This window comes from Pholcus phalangioides, unplaced genomic scaffold (genome assembly GCF_987345545.1).
Source record: "Pholcus phalangioides strain wild (caught in Gottingen) unplaced genomic scaffold, Ppha-v1.0 ptg000003l_1, whole genome shotgun sequence".
Classification (NCBI taxonomy): Eukaryota; Metazoa; Arthropoda; class Arachnida; order Araneae; family Pholcidae; genus Pholcus; species Pholcus phalangioides.
Window position 1 is genome coordinate 11267180 of NW_028301596.1, and position 17524 is coordinate 11284703.

Consider the following 17524-nt stretch of genomic DNA (forward strand, 5'->3'; position numbering starts at 1 on the left):
AACTCAACACTTCCTGATGACAACGAAATAATGATCAATTATCATTAATTAATTGATTGACTTAAACTTCATACTGTTCGGAGAAAATTAATTAATTGGAACAGTGTTAAAATCCGTTTTAATGAAGAAGTTAACCATTGATGGTGATGAAGATTATTGATGGTCGCAATAGATTAAATATGTAATTAATAATAATTAATAATTACTTAATCAGCATCAGGAGTAAATAATTTCAACAATTGTTTAATCGGTGTCAGCAACTATCAATTCCATGACAGTTAATTAATTTATTTGTTTATTATTAATTATCTGTAATTATTATATAAGTAATTATAATAATTAATTAGTAAGGAAATGATAAATTCAGGAACTAATGAGTTTACGATGGTTAATTTACTCATTAAAAACGGACTCTGACTTCTCAAAAGTCCGAAATGAAAACGTTTCCAAGCGTATTCCAGGCTTTTACTAACTCGCCTTAGTAAAACCTAGATCCATCGAAAAAAAAATTCTTAATTAAAAAATTATACTAATATATATTTTTATATTAAGATTTCCATAGATGAATGTTAACCATTTACGGCCATTCAGGTCTTCAGATAATCATTCCTCAGAATAGAAAAATTACCAGAGAAATGCATCGATCTTAACGATAACTTCTATCATCAATCAAAAGCGTAACCTTGAAATACGGATAATAAAAGATTTAAACACACGAATAAAAAAGTATATCCTCTGATATAATATATTTTATATCTGATTCCCATACTCTCTCTCTCTCTCCAATCGAACGTCAACTCTCGGTTTTAACGGTATCCGAAGAATCTTTGGAATCTCGATCAATTATTCTCTACCTCCTTCGCATAAATTTCACGTTGTTTAGAGACCGACTATATTGCTGTTCAGCGGATCATAATATATGGACATCTTTTTTTCTCTCTCTCTCTCTCTCTATCTCCTCTCTTTTCTTCAGTATCATAAGACTTTTGTTCTTCTCTATCTCTCTTTTATCTTTTCTCTCCTGAATAATATATTTAAATCCTATTTTTACCTCCTTCTCAGAGGCTATTTTATTTCTGTGGGAGCTTTTCTTACACATTCTCAAGGAAAAAGAATGAGGAAATGTTGGAAATTTGTCCCTATGTCCAGATATGGTATTGCACGTTTTTTGATTGTTTTTTTTTTTTTTTTTGGTATACTGCCAATTCGCGATGAGTCGAACTCCGATGCCTCGAATATCTGTTTAAGTCGAAGTTTTCACTCAGCCCAGAACTTTTTCCGTAGTTTAGTGTTAGAAATATCCCTTAACTAGATCTTTTTTTTTTCTTTAAGTCAAATTTTTCGGGAATAAGAAAAATTTAAAAGACAGCATTTAGCAATAGAATTTATCATATAGCAGTAGAAATTGGCATATAGCTATAAAAGTTGGCATACAGCTATAAAAGTTGGCATATAGCAATAGAAATTGGCATATAGCAATAGCAATTGGCATATAGCAATAGCAATTGGCATATAGCAATAGCAATTGGCATATAACAATAGAAATTGGCATTTAGCAACAGAATTCAGCATTTAGCAATAGAAATTGGCATATAGCAATAGCAATTAGCATATAGCAATAGCAATTGGCATATAGCAATAGCAATTGGCATATAGCAATAGCGCAATTGGCATATAGCAATAGCAATTGGCATATAGCAATAGCAATTGGCATATAGCAATAGCAATTGGCATATAGCAATAGCAATTGGCATTTAGCAACAGAATTCAGCATTTAGCAACAGAATTCAGCATTTAGCAATAGAAATTGGCATTTAGCAACAGAATTCAGCATTTAGCAACAGAATTCAGCATTTAGCAACAGAATTCAGCATTTAGCAACAGAATTCAGCATTTAGCAATAGAATTTAGCATTCACAATTGAACTTGTCATTTAGCAATAGAACGAAGACGACGTTTCCGGAAATAAAAGAGAATTAAAAGATACATATTTAGAAATATAATTTAGCATTTACAAATATAATTTAGCATTTACAAATATAATTTAGCATTTACAAATATAATTTAGCATTTACAAATATAATTTAGCATTTACAAATATAATTTAGCATTTACAAATATAATTTAGTATTTCGAGTTATAGGATTTAGCAGTAGTCATAGAATTCGGCAGATGCATTGAACTGCTTACAAAAAAAAGAATGACTTTCTCACGAAAGAAGGAGAAAAATAGAGACAGTCAAAAATCATTGCGGTTTTTGACAGAAAATAATCTTGTACACACTTTATTAAATTCGTTTCATTTATACGAACATCATGGAAGCGTCCGTTTCCTTAATACAGCATGAACGTCTAGTTTATTTCTAAATCTTCTCATCCAATAATTAAATATGTGATTACATTAAATAACTTATCTATTCGAATTTCTTTACCTAAAGTAGTTTGACACATTTTACTAACAAGATATTCGTAAATAGCACTCTGTAAAGATTTCAAAATCTTTCTTTTTCTCCACTCTGAAATCGGAATTTGCGACAAGTCGAATTATCGGTGATTATATATATACCCAAGCGTACATTAAAAGTATTTACTAAATTCATCATTTTTGCCGGTTGTTAATTGAAATTTCGTATCAGTAAATACGATAATTCTATTGCCGTTATTATGTTTCTTATTTAGACGACACTACTTGTGAGCTATAGTCTAAACCGGAAATATTGAACTCTGACTCGACGGATTTTTCCGCACATTAACGAAAAATAACTCCTATAATTAACTCCTGTTTGATAAATTATGTAATTTTATGAAGTTTGTGTGGTTCATTGGTTAGCACATCAGGCCGGAGATCGGGGTTTTATCAGCTATCATGGGTTCGAATCCCGACATGAAAAAGTTTTCGCCGCTGTGGTGGTCAGATATAGTGACGGACTCGCGATGCGAGGATCCAGGTTCGAACCCCACAGTGGTGGTCGGCAGAAGTTGGTTTTCTGTGGTTCCCAACTTCAAGGCGCAAATGCGAGCCGATCTCCCTGTTAAAAAGTCTCGCCACAGAGAGCAACAGTCCTACAACGATAAATCATTCAATCATAAGACTTCACTCATAGTTAGAAAAACTGGTGGCAGATGGCAGCACTACACATAACAAGCATTACAAAACAAAAAACTTCACGTCAGGTTTCACTACACGTACACGCACATTCCCGCATGTACCGATTCGTTGGGGGTTCCGCGGGCAGGGGGGGGGGTGTACACCACACATGCACCCCGCATGTGTGGTGTAGCAGTAGTAGGTAGGGCCTCCAAAAATGGCTCGGGGATCCATGATGTTCTTAAGTCAGCCACCTCGTTGGGCAATTTGCCTGTTGTGGCGTGGTATTTGTATTTGTAATCGGACCTCGATATAGCAGACTCCCGTTTAACAAATTTCACGATCTTATCCCTATATAACGAATTCCAACCAACAAAGTTTATGATCTTATTAAAAATTATTATTTTTTTCTATCTCTTTCTTCAGAATCTTAAAACTACTCTTTCCCGTTTTGTTGTTCTCTATCTATTTCTTATCTTTTCTCTCCTGAATAATATATTCGAATCCTATTTTTCTCCTTCCCGGGAATCTTTTATATTTCTGTGAACGTTTTTCTTATATATTCTCAAGAAAAAGAAGGATGTAATAAGTTCTAAATCTGTACCAATGTCCAGATAGCATTTGAGATGATTGCAAGTTTTTCTGAATATATATGTTACGCGGTAAACGTGGTAGAATTCTAGTTATTATGCATAATCACCGACCATTTTGGTAACTTTAATGAATTTCCGTGAACTTATCGCTTTTACCGACGATTATGCGTAATATTCAAGCGTCGTTTTGCTAACATGATAAATCTTTACTAAATACATCATATTCGCCTGTTGTTACGCCTAATCACCATTACGTATTGGTGAATATGATAAATCGGTCCCATTTTGGCCGTGATAACGTTTTTATTTATATGACCATACTTGTGAGCCATACTCTGAACCGGATATAATTTGATATTTAAAACTCTGTTTTAACGAAATTTTCCAAACTTTCACGAATTAATTCCTATAAGTCATATTGATAAATTCCGAAACCAGACCTCGATATAGCAAACTCCTATTTAGTAAATTTTACGATCATACCCTGATATAATGAACTTTTATTTGATGAATTTTACGTCGTACCCTTATATATTGAACTCTTATGTAACATATTATCTGATTTAACGAATTTTTACAAGTGATGGCACTTACACAACCAACCTCAATATAACAAACTCCTATTTGACGAATTGTACAATCGGTGTCCGATATAACGAGCACTATTCAATAAATTTCACAATCGTATGTAATGAACTCACATTTAACAAACTTCATTATCGTATACCCCCGGTATTGCATATCATCAAAACATCATTAAGTATATTATTTCAGCACATTTATCAAATCTACCAACCACACTTGGGTATTATATATATATATACATCCATTTTTCTCCTTTCCTCTTTCTTCAGAATCTTAAGACTTTAGTCTTTTCCCGGTTTCGGTTCTTCTCTATCTATTTTCTTTTCTATCTTTTCTCTCGTGAATAATATATTTGAATCCCATTTTTTCTCCTCTCCGGGACTCTTTTATTTCTGTGAATGTTTTTCTTATATATTCTCAAGAAAGAAATAAAAAACAAGGTATGTGATAAGTTGGAAATCTGTCCCAATGTCCAGATAGGGTTATAGCATTGCAAGTTTTTGGTGTGTGTGTATATATATATATTTGGGAGGAAAAAAGCGTTGGCTAAAACTAATAATGTCGTTCATAGTATCTGGACATTTTCTTTAGGCAATAGAAAAGACGGAGAGGTGAAATGTTTTATACCGTGGTTTTTCTTGCTATTTTTTGTATTTTTTCCTATCCCTTTTTTACCTTATTCCTATCGAATGTTCTCGAAGGTCTTTTTCCTCACTTCTACACCTGCTGTTGCAGTCTAGTCCCGTTCTCACACAAGCAAAAAATGCTTTTTCTCTTTCCCTTATTCTTTTCCGCCACTATATTCTGAGATTTCTTTTCTTAAGACTTCTTGTGATAATGCTTTCTTCTTCCCAATTCGAGGCGATATAAAACCAAACCGTTACCTAGATTTTAGGACAGATTGATCTTTGGTGCTGCAGGGGGGTAAAGAAATGCTCCTTTTTTTTCTCCTGTTTCTTAAGGAGACTTTCTTCTGTGTATACGGTCTTGAATCTTTACTCCTATATATATATATATATATTTGCAAACTTTTTACCACTTTTTCACACTCGGCCAGATTCTTTCTTTATTTTAGAGCTTGAAAGAGGTTTACGTCCACCTTATCTGATTTCACCAAGATTTTTTGTTTTTTTTCTTATTTAAGACTAAAAAGCAACAACTTCCTTGTTTTACTTTCGTTGATCGATCTTTCCGGTCTAAAATCTCTATTTTTTCGCTTTAAAAGGACAGGTTTTTCGGTTTTTTCGGATTTTTTGTCTGTTTTTTTTTATAGGGTTTGATTTCCCGTTTACTTTGTTACGTTACTTAAAATGGTTCAGCACTTTTCTTCTATCGGTCGTCCGTCTCCGATTGAATGCGTCTCTTCATTGTTTGTGTATAGGTGATTTTTTTTTATTTTTTTTGGTTTGTGCGTTAGTATCTATACTGAAAATCCTGCATCATCGGCAGAAAAATGTCAAGAAAATTGAAGGAAGAACGGAGAAAAAAAAAACCTATTTGATGGATCGAATGGCCCGTGGTTAACTGGTCTGACACTTATATATACGGTTAGATTTTTTTTTTTAATACACTGAAATTGAAGAATATCAAGTTACCGTTCTTACTGTCTAGACTCGATTGTAGTATTTATTTTTGCAGTCTTTTAATGGATTTCTATTTTTAGGGAAACGTAACCATGAAATTTGCGGTGCCTTCCAGCGTTCTTTGCCAGAGGCGTACGCGGGTCATGGTAGCTCACTCCTCCCAAAAAGCCAACTGAAAATTTTATTTTTTCAAATACGTTCGTAATAAAATATTATAATATAAAATAATAATATCAAAAGAAAATACTTTTTGTATGCTATTTTGAGCTTTTTGAGTTGGATGCAAAGACATTCAACTTTTTATTTATATCTTCTTGAGTATAAAAGTTCATGTCCTCTTATTGCCTTATAGTATTCAACTGCATCAATTCATATAAGTTTAGTTATTTTTTTTTAAATATTAATAATGACTCACATAAATTACATTGAAATAAATTGAAATAATTGGACAGGCAGATACATAACTTGAACTTGAAAAAAAAAATCGAGATATTTAGCACCCTCTTCAATGAAAAAAAAATCTATTTCAATTCTGCATATTTTAAATTTGTATTTGTTCTTTCAATCTTTCATGAGTTGCCGAGGAAGTCGCCATGTTGGTTGCCTTGGATACTGTTTGCATGTCCCTCACAGAAAGAGGGAAATATCACGTGATCCGAAAAAGCCTCATGGAATAATCTTTTCCTTTACAGGGTTACAATGTAGTGCCAGTGGTACACTTGGTGATATTTTCCCTAACGAACTCGAGGTGACCACCGATAGACAGCGCCTTTACTTCCAACCCATCTCACTAATGGTAGTAAATTGCAATATAGCGATATGGCCAGAGTTGGTGTTTGATGAAGTAGTAGTGGTACACTTGGAAAAAACGATACAAAACGTTCACCATTACAGCTTAAAATCACTCGCATAAGAAGGGTTTGTAAATTTCTGTTAATGTAAATACCTTTTGTAGGTGAGTAACTAAAATTTTCTCTGGAACAAATTACATGTGTCGCCTTCCCTAGTGCGCTTCTGTCCCCTGCAAGCAAACAGACGCTATTTCTAATGATAATCATGCAGGCAATTTAAGCGTTCGTGTCATGGATTGAAATTGCTCTAGACAATTTAACCGTTCGTCGACGACTGAGAGTAACGCAATTGACACCGGCTACTATTAATTGCTAGTTATATGAAAAGTGTATTTCGATGACTTGGGTGATTCTGGTCAATTGCTAAGATCATTGATTATTATTTTTTTTTTTTTTTTTGATTGGACATTTTTCTTCGCTTTACTCCTTCCTTTGCTACACCGCATCTACTTGCCTTATCAGTAAGCTGTTTTCTCATCTACGGTACCCATGCATGGGCGACAAGAGATTTTGTATTTTCCTCACAGTTCTCTCAGTTCATTCTTTCTAAAAAAAGATAAAGAAAAAAAGATATGAGATGGTTATTCAAAAGAATGTGAGTCATGGTGAGCATTCTTTCCATTGGTGTGTTGTTGGCTCAAGTACAGCGTTAACGTAGTGAACCGAAATCAACCAGGCTTTGTCACCGAAGTGATTTTAGCAGGTTTTTTTTCTGAAAGAAACGATGGGGATCGCTATAGCGAGCGTCAAATATACTATGTTATACTTATTCCTTTTTTTTTTTAGTGATTCAATTCAGTCATCAGGGACTTGATATGCATTTTATCCTTCATATACTACTTTACGGCACACCAACTTCGGTCATATTGTCTTACAGAAATTTACTACCGATCGAGTTTTGTTGGAAACGAAGGTGCCATCTATCGGTGAGCACCTCGGGTTCAAAAGAAAAGAAGTACCACCTATTTCCTTCCCCAGGATGGAACCCGTGGAACTGACGGCAGCCTTCATGGTGAATCACAAATATCTTACCACTGAGCAGTCCCCAAAATTTCAAAATTTAATTACAAATAAACGATAATTATTCAGTAGTATGACAAAGATGTTTACTTTCATAGTTGCCCAAATGAACTAATACCTACTGTCAAATTGTTTTGGTATAGGGAGGTGTCGATAAACGCTGTGCTATACCATTCGTATTATGCCTCGAAATATCTTCGCAGATTGTGAAATACATAGACCGGGTTATTGCTAGTCACACAAGTATTATGAATAGTTTGATACATTTTAATAATGATTTCACCCGTGTTATATAAGCTATGCACTCATACCTAAACTTATCATTAAACTCTCTCTCTCTCTATAGCTCTCGAAAGCGAAGTGCCTCTCAATGCGTGAATAGAACTGACATCAACCCGAGTGCACCCCATACGCACAACCGCATCAAGATCCAGCATCTACGAGGTGATGTGGTCTTCGAAAACCAGCCTCCTTCTATCTCTATATATACACTCCTCTCATCCCCATCTCTATCCACATCCGCTCAGTTTTCCGAAGCGCCAGTTCGAGTTCATTAATTGGCCCACATTAAAGTGTGCGAAGCGCTACTCGCAAGGCTCCAAACGCCGTTAAAAGCGTCAAGATTTTAGAGAGCGAGAGAGAGAGGAAGGGAAATGATTTATAAACAGGAAAAGCGATGCGACGATTTGCCCGAGATTCTAGGAAAATTCATGCAAAGTGCACCTCAGAGAGATTCTTGAAAGCATCCGGGAAAACGATGAGAGTGGAAGAGGAAATTGATGCTTTCGCTTCACCCCGCGGAATGCGGAAGAAAGGGTGGGTGGAAATAGAAGAAGAACGGCGCGGTGCCTCCAGAAAATGCCATTGTCATATATATGTACGTCTATATACTCACATATGTATACAGTGCTTTGAAATAGAGCTATTCGACGCCATAATTATGAGCGATAACCGCATTAAGAAAGATTCCCCCAATTCATCTAAGAGCTATAGCCAAAGCTTCTGCGCATCTATCAGTGATATAAGTCAGTGTCTCACTTCAGTGCGTTAAGTACAAACATTGAACCGACAACAGGGCATTAATATCCCCCGAAAGTGGCATGCAAATGGGTCCCAGACGCTCCTAAAATTTCATTCTGACAGCTGAGTGTCACCTAACTCGAACTTATTCTGTACAATCTATTATTTTAAGCAATTTTGTGAGAGTAGTGCCCAAATGGCCAGTAATCTAAGCGAGTCCATAATATTATGTATCTGCACGAACTTATTTTCAAAAAAATATTATTTTAGATTCATAATTACTATATACGTTGAGCAAATACGTATGCACCAGTTGGAAATAACACTGAAATGACAGAGATACAATTGATTCGATGATCTTCTCAAAGAGCCTGGGCTGTGGCAGCAATTAATTAGTTTACCATTCCACACACTTAAGCGTCTAAAGCTAAGGGAGGACGGGGGAGGGGACGATAGAGGAAAGGTATGGACTATAGGGTATTTTGGCGGCATTTGAGACGTGGGGATTGATCGTTTGCTGGAGCGTATACCATTGTGAGTGGGAATCACATTGTACACAATCCCACCTCTCACACTCAATATTCCGTTGCAACGTCTTAAAGTATGTTCAGGTCCAGGCAGAGCCTAATTGATCAGTTCCTGTCATCTTCTTCGACACCAATACTGAAGCAGTCCTTGTTATCTTAATCTATGTCTACGATGAAAAACCTGAAGTAGTACTTGGCATCTCTTCGATGAAAAATCTGTAGCGGTTCTTGTCATCTTCTTACACGACAAAATTGAAGCAGTACTTCTTATCTTCTTGGCCGGCAACACCAACACACCGACCATGATCCTCGTTCTGTCCCCCATAGGGGACATAAGCCATAATTTCCATAAGCTGGTTACGCAGAGGGCTTAGGGCCATGATGGAAGAGCGATTCGACGCTCGGAGCACCGAAAGACCAACAGCGGGCAAGAAAACACAAAATCGAGATTACATTGGTCAGATCCTTGCAAAGATAAGTACGTCACCAACAGGCTTTGAGGGGGCCCACGAAAAACTATAGGCATATATATTCAATACTGCACCAATTACAAGAGAGACACAAATGCAGAACAAGAATGTTATGCCAGTGCAGGGGGAGGGGGTACAAAATACGAACGAGGGAAAACAATATGCATATAACAAGCTGATACAAAGAGAAATACAAGCGCAAAATAAAACATGTTACATGATGCAGGGCAGAAAACTTTGAAAGTGCAGTGAATTAAGAACTGCTCGGTAGAATTACAGGGAGTTCTTGGACATCAGAGCTGAAGTGGTCCTTATTACCTTTTCGATGTCAAAAAGAAAAATCCAAAGCAATCCGTGTCATTTATTCGACGACAAAGCTGCAGCAGTCCTTGTCGTAGGTGGTAACGGAGGGAAGCGAAGAGCACTTGCTTCCTCTCGTTCAGTGTAAAAGTAAAATTCGCATATTATTTGTATAGGCAAGGGTTGGAGTTGGACATCCACTCTCTCGCCCCGATTTGTTCAAAGAGAATGTATCCGCTTATGTTATCATCTTCTTCGATGCAAAATCCAAAAGCAGTTCTTGTCGTCTTCTTCTATTAAAAAAACTTCTGCAGTTTCTCCTGGAAAAACGGAAGATTTGTCAATATACTAAGGGCTAGCGCAGTCGTTCTCTTACTATTCAACGACAGCCCCCTCTCTTCGGACGCGTCATGACATGTTGATGTAATTTGCTCGTGATATCACCCACATCGCGCTAACGAAAATGTGCTGTTTACTTTTCCAACAGCCCTAGTCACTATTTAATCGCACCTCAAAGGCCCTCTTCTCGAGTTCAAATTATTATATAATATTTAATACCTTCCAGAAACAACGTCTTTATCACCTATTCTCAAGTAAGGGTGACAGTAAAAAAAATATCAAGATTTTCCAAACAGTTTTCAGTGAACCCGTGTAAATGTTTTTATAACTTTTGCACTATCTCTATATACACGTCACAGGACTGAAGAAAGAAATCGAGTTTCGTTCGATCCGGAAAGTATCGATCCGGTTCGCTCTCTCCTTTTGACCATCAACTGAAATTCCGATAGTTGCATCCAAAAATCCGATGTTCAATATCTTTCAAGGATCCCGCTGTAAAGGATCCATATCAAGCCCCGAGAAGAAACCACTCTTCGCGTATTAACGGATGATACGATCGTATTGATATTCATAATATAACCTATTTTATTCATCGGAATCGATCGAATAATTTACCAATGTAATAAATAAATGAGAGACGATAGATATATTCCACGTGAAACAGTACCTCCGATGCATATTGGTATGTGGAACGCTTCGGAAATTGCTGAATGCGTTTCATTTCGTGATGGGAACACATTGCCTTTGAGTAGCTTCAATCGGCTCTTAACAGCTCCCACATATAGACGTATTAGATGCACAGCACTTATTACCATGAGATGCACGGCGTATCCCATTCTCCCATTCGGAGGAATGAATACGTACGATATTGCATAAGGATCAACACTGGTTATCATGTATACACAGGTTAAATACGTGATTTGCATATCAGGTTATAATTGTCAATGCTAATAAAGCTTCTGTTAGTCGTGAATGGTATTAGGGGATGAATCAAAGACTGATTAAATTATTTCACTTAATGAAACTACAAAAATAGTGTGGCAATGAATAGGAAGGGATTAACTATTGATGAGTGTATACAAATAATTGAATTATTCATGTACAGTGTTAGAAAGATATATATATGTATTAGATTGTATACTTATGGAAACTTGCAGTTTGGATGTATTTTATTGAATGCGGAGGAGAGAAACCAAATACGCAAGTCCTGATAATCCGAAGGAAAAAGTGATAAATAAGAGAGAGAATTACTGTCGTTTATAACTGCTCTTAAACCTTTTCTACTTGCGGACCGATGCGGTTAAGTGAACAATTTCTCTGATCGGCATGATATGCAGGAGGTATATGGGAGAAATAATTTGCGAACCAGTGAAAGAAAAGTAATTTCAGGATACGTTCTCAACTTTCTAATCTATTACATTTTATCCTGCGAGAAACATCGTTGAGCTTGAAACCCTGCTGCCACCTATCAAGTAAAAACAAAAAATATTTGTTATAATTAACCAGTAAAATTGGTTGTTGGCACTAAACCGGTTTGCAGCATAAAAATAAATGACGCAGGGCATGGTATTTTTTTTTATGCTGCATGCTAATGTAAACTTTATGCGTTATGTAATACCGGTCACTAATTTTTTTTTCAGACGTTCTTGACATACTTAGCAAAATAATTGTGTTAGAACTCCTGCTGCCACCTGTCAAATAGAAACAAAGTAATTGTTCTAATTCTTCAAGTCAAATTGGTTGTTTGTTTTTGACCAGCGTGTTTCGTGAACATAAATAATACATTCTATGATAACATATATATATATATATATATATATATATAAACATAAAAAACTATTTTGCGGCAAACGTAAAAGTATAGTAATATACAGGGGGGTTTGGAATTTTACTGGTGAACTATTGATATCATACTTCCAATTGAAAAAAGTTTCCAAATGACGTGTAGTATCCAGATATGTCATTCACGTCGCAAGGAGTTGCATAGTTATTAAAAATAAAGAAAATAACTTTTTATACAGTCCCCGTTTTACCGAAAAACCAATTAGAAAGTTGTTGCCCTGTGTTTCCTGATTCTAACAAAAAAAAATCCACGTTTCAATATTCACTGCAATGCAACATTCACTGATATATTTGAATTCAAAAATCGGGGGAAAGTTGGGAAAAAACAGCATTAAATGCGGGTAATACGGGTTTCCCTTGTTTAACGCTGCTTAGCTTCTGTAGAACCTGTTCTCTTTAACCCTGTAGCTTCTTAATGCGGAAGACAGACAGTAGCCTTTCTTGAAACACATAATACAACGAAACCTGTCTGAGACTTAAACGGAATCAATTAAAGTTTGTTCAATGATAAGTGATTTGATTTGCACCTTTATAAAACGGAAATCTGTCTAAGATGGAATATTATTTTTATCTATTGACGTTCCGTTTCGAGCAGGTTTCACTCGATATATTGTTCAGAAGCGAGATTTACTTCCTGCACGAAGCGCATGCACGGGGTATTCCGACATGTCCAATAGTTTCGTCCGAAGAACTCGATCGGCAGCTACGTGCGGCAAATCGTCTTTGATGAACATAATCACCATTAGACTTGTCCCATAGCCGGATAACATAATCACCAATGAGTTTCGGTCATTTTTGACGATGACCGCCAGAACCTCTTCTGATTAGAATTCCTTGAACTCTCCGCCACCGCCAACGGTCATTTACTACAGTGAGCTATTGCCATGCTTGCGTCGTGAAGAGAAAACGTTCTCGTAGTGTGGAATCTTTTTTGACTGTGAATTTTATATTTTTGAACGATAAATGCTCTCCAGTCATGTCCCAAAAACAACCAATATTCTCTGAAATTTTTACTCAGCAGTAAGAGAACACCCACCCACCCTACAGTCCGTCTATACCCATCAACCTGCCATTTCCGCTTGCTTGGCTTGGAAAAAAAGAAGGTCAGCTTTGAAAGGTTTGATGAAGCAATGGTTAGTCTCGTAGCCCTCTTCAAGAACGATGTTCTATATCAGCTCGCTAAGCAATGGAATCTATACCTTCAGGCCCACGACAAGAACGTCAAACTTGTGCTTACATTTCTCTCATCGTCTCATTTTCTTTCCTCACCAAATTATTCGATGAACACTCGTAAATTCGTGTGAATTGACTATTCTTTGATGCCCCATCTCTCTCACTCGAGTCAATGAATATCAACTTCCTGAAACCAGACTACAGAAGTTGTATCATGCCAGACTGGTGCTGTAAGCAACAAGTCTACCATAAATATACAAGAGTTATCTGAAAGCACGACCTTTTTTCCAATGAAATTCTTCCTCTAAGAAAAGCCAAAAAAAAAAAAGGAGTTAAAATAAAAACCTACATCAAAAAATGAAGAAATTTCCATCCAAAAACAAGTTCGGCATTTTGCGGTATACCGAAACATCACTTAATTAGAAGAATTCGTGTGGCAAAACCGTAAATCTTCCCGGAAGAATTCCCGGAAACAAATCTCAGGCAATAAAAGAGCGAGAAATAATAATTTATTACCCGGAAGGTGCGAAGACTATAAAATACCTGCATCGAAGAAAAATGTTGAACGAGAAAACTAGAAATTATACGTTTTCCGTTCCCTGTTTGTATTGTTTTATTTGACTTTAAGATTGTTTCGGGAACATTTCACATGGATAAAAAAAAAAGAGCAATATTATCTGACGAATATTTATGAGCCAGAAGGATCAAAAATATTCTTCACATCTCTTGTTCGTAATGCAAAAGTAAATCATCGATACAAGTTGAACAATTTCTAAGATATTCTCAGTTACATGAAACATATTAGATCGACCGTAAAAGTAAGTCGAATAACAGAATAAAAATGCATATGAATACTAGAAATATACATATTTTTCATTATATCTATCCAAAGGAGAAGTGGAAAGTGGAATTTTTCATACAAGCTGTTTTATCTTATGAATTTCGAAGAATGAATCAATTCGTTTCAAATAAGATTATTAATTCAAGGAATATTTTCATTGAAGCAAGGCTTTTGTTCGTATCCAATGTCTGTAGTTCATTTCCCAGGCATTTCCAATTTATTTATGTTTCTCCGTGTATGTAGCTACGCATACAATGCATAGAAGAATATGGAATCGAAACGAGTTCGGCATCAGATGCTTTTCCGCAAATAAATTATTTCTCTACGCGTTTTAATATTGAAATGTTTTGAAAGGAAAAACAAGTAAATTGAAGCGTTTTGTTTGAGCTTACTTCTCCTTCATTTCACTATTTCAATGGGATATTTCATTGGGCGAAACTCATGTGTCTAAGAATAGATTTATAAGTTTCGCATATTTTTGTATCAATGCAAGTTGAATAAACATTTCAGTAACCTTTCATTGCGCCAATATTCTCTGTGTATTTATATTTTATTAAGTGGTATTTTTTTGTTCATAATCAGAATAGGGTATTATCTTAAATTCAGTCTCTGAATCTTCCCCTTTAATCTCCCCCTTGTGAGTTCTAAGAAACGCTTTTGTCATGTAAATGATTTTGTAAGTTACATGTGCTGTTTCCGGAAAATTCGAGTTACAAAAGTGAGCATTATTCTTATACTTTGCGATAGAACTCAATATGGTAAAACAGGCGTATCAACCCAATCCAATTTCTGCCGAATATCGCCTATTCATTGCTAAATAATGTCTGATTGCGTTAGAATGAATGAAAAATAGACTTATACTTCAATGAAGACAACTATAATTTATATGGGCAGTGTGCTTTATTTTCCAAAAAAATTTTCAGTTCTTTTTGTAAAAGTTTCTTTTCTTTTGGGTTGATAAGTTTTTACACACAATGAAGCACTAACGAATAACTAAGCACTATCTTAACTAACAGCATGCACCGAATTTTACTGGTGAACCGTTGATTCCAGAAGTATACTTCCAATTAGAAAAGGTGTCCAAATACCGTGTGGAGCCCAAATATCTCATTTACTGTATATTGCAAAGGCTGTATATACTTAATTAGTTATTAAAATAAAAAAACTAACTTCTCATACTGACACCCTGTGCTCAAAAACCCCATTAGAAAGTTGTCGCCATATCTCTCCTGAGGCCAATTGGGATATTCGCAGTCGAAAAATTGAGAAAAGTTGCGAAAAACAGGATAAATAAGAAGTAAAACACGTTATACTAGCATTTCCCCAACTTTTCTCCGTTTTTTGATTGCGAATATCTCAGCGAATAAATAGTGGTGAGCTTAGAAAAGTGGAAGTTTTATTTTTATTTTTTGCCTTAGAAGAGATAGGGCAACAACTCTCAAATTGGATTTTTGAGCACAGGGTGTCCCTATAAGAAGTTAGTCTTATTTTTAAATTTTAATAACCATACAACCCCTTGCAATATGAATGACTTATCATTTGAGGTTCACTCGTAATTTGATACTTTCCTAATTGGAAGTATGCTTCTGGGATCAACTTTCACCAGTGATTTGCGGTGCATGCTGCTAGCTATGCACCCTGTCTATTTAACACTAGAATGACGGAATGGGTGTTGTGTGACCCTGCACGCTCTCTCTCTCTGCTTCCATATCTCAAGTGAGAATTAACCGAAAGCTTTCAAATTTCTTGACTTTTCTTAAATTACCATGCTCTTTGCGTACAGCAAAGCCTTTTCCATTATCTCTCTTCGCAACGGAGATAAGAACGGATATACTAGATGGAGGGTCACACTGGCCCTCTCATATATTTTAGAACACATTCGCCGTGTAATACTACCAACACAATTGATTTCGTAAGGTCGAAATCCTTCTGATAGTCTCTTTGTGCATCTAATATGGCATAATCTCCATTCGTGAGACTTTTTTACCTTCATTCTTATCTGCAGATGCCGGTCAGCCGAGATCTCAGCTTTTGTTGTGAAGTACTTTTGCTATTTTGTTGCGATAAACTGTTTGTTCTGCTAAGTATAAATATCAACGTACTTATGAGTGTTGTACTAATGTCAAAAAAAGACGCACATTCAAAGAGGAAATTTCTCAGAGAAGTTCGTAAATACTGTGAGAGAAACGCAAAAGGAGTGGTGCTGATGACGATAATTTAGATGGGAATAGAAACTACCCAAGACAAGCATTTGTGAAGTATTGATGACGTACGTATGAATCAGAATGAAATTATATACCTCCAACAATGCCTCAGCCGATGCAAAACGAAATGCTTCTAGAAACAATTAATGCAAACAACATTGAAGCCACCAATGAAAAATTAGAACTACACCAAAACGTAAACCTCATTTCCATAAATATCAGAGATCTCAATAATATACCGTTTATCAGCAGCAAAGAAACTGCAGATGGAAGTGTAAGAAATATCGTGGGACCTTCCTCGTCAATAGGACGCCAAAGACTCACAAATACTATACGAGAAATCCCATTGCTTTCACAGATATTACTGAAACTTATGTGAATACTTTTTATTTCCAAGTCTAAATCAAGAATCTTGGTTGAAACCCTTCGAAAAGATCCATCGTCACGTGCTTCCTACCAAGAAAACAATATAGCACACACATCCGTTGATCACATTCACAACCTAGAAGCGATGCAACACTGAATTCCTATCAGCAATATAGAAAACTAGCTACAATACCCGGCGCTGCCCGGGTTTTCTTCAATGAGGCTTTTTGGATCATGCGATATCTCCCTCTTTCTTTGAGAGACATGCAAACCGTGTCTAAGTTAACCAATATGGCGACGTCCTGCGCGACTCATGAAAGAAATAAATCTAAATTTAAAGAAACGTAGAAATGAATAGTCCCCTCCCCCCTTTTTTTTGATGGGTGCTAGGTATTTCGATTCCCTCCCCCTGAACTTCAAGTTATCCATCTCTGCCTGTTTCAGCTTCCAAAAATGCTTAATTAAAGCTGTGGAATTTTTTCGATGCACTTTACGGGGCCCATAACTAATTTTAAAAACATCCTAAACTATATGAATTTATGCAAATAAATATCAAAAGACAATACGGAGAACTTAATTTTCATGCTTGAGAAGATATAAATAAAAAGTTGAAATCAATGTTATTACATGGATATCCAACTCAAAAGTAGATCCGGCAAATTATTCATATTTTTAATTTTCTGGGCTTCGTATCTCCAAGTGAATTCCATATTTCAAAAATCG

The 17524-nt window shown here is 35.9% G+C and overlaps 1 protein-coding gene across 3 annotated transcripts in view; it reads left to right on the forward strand.

Annotated features, from left to right (window-relative positions):
* The window catches only part of LOC149088031 (titin-like), a 254438-nt gene that overhangs the window by 197961 nt on the left and 38953 nt on the right, over positions 1-17524 (forward strand). The window lies entirely within an intron of this gene.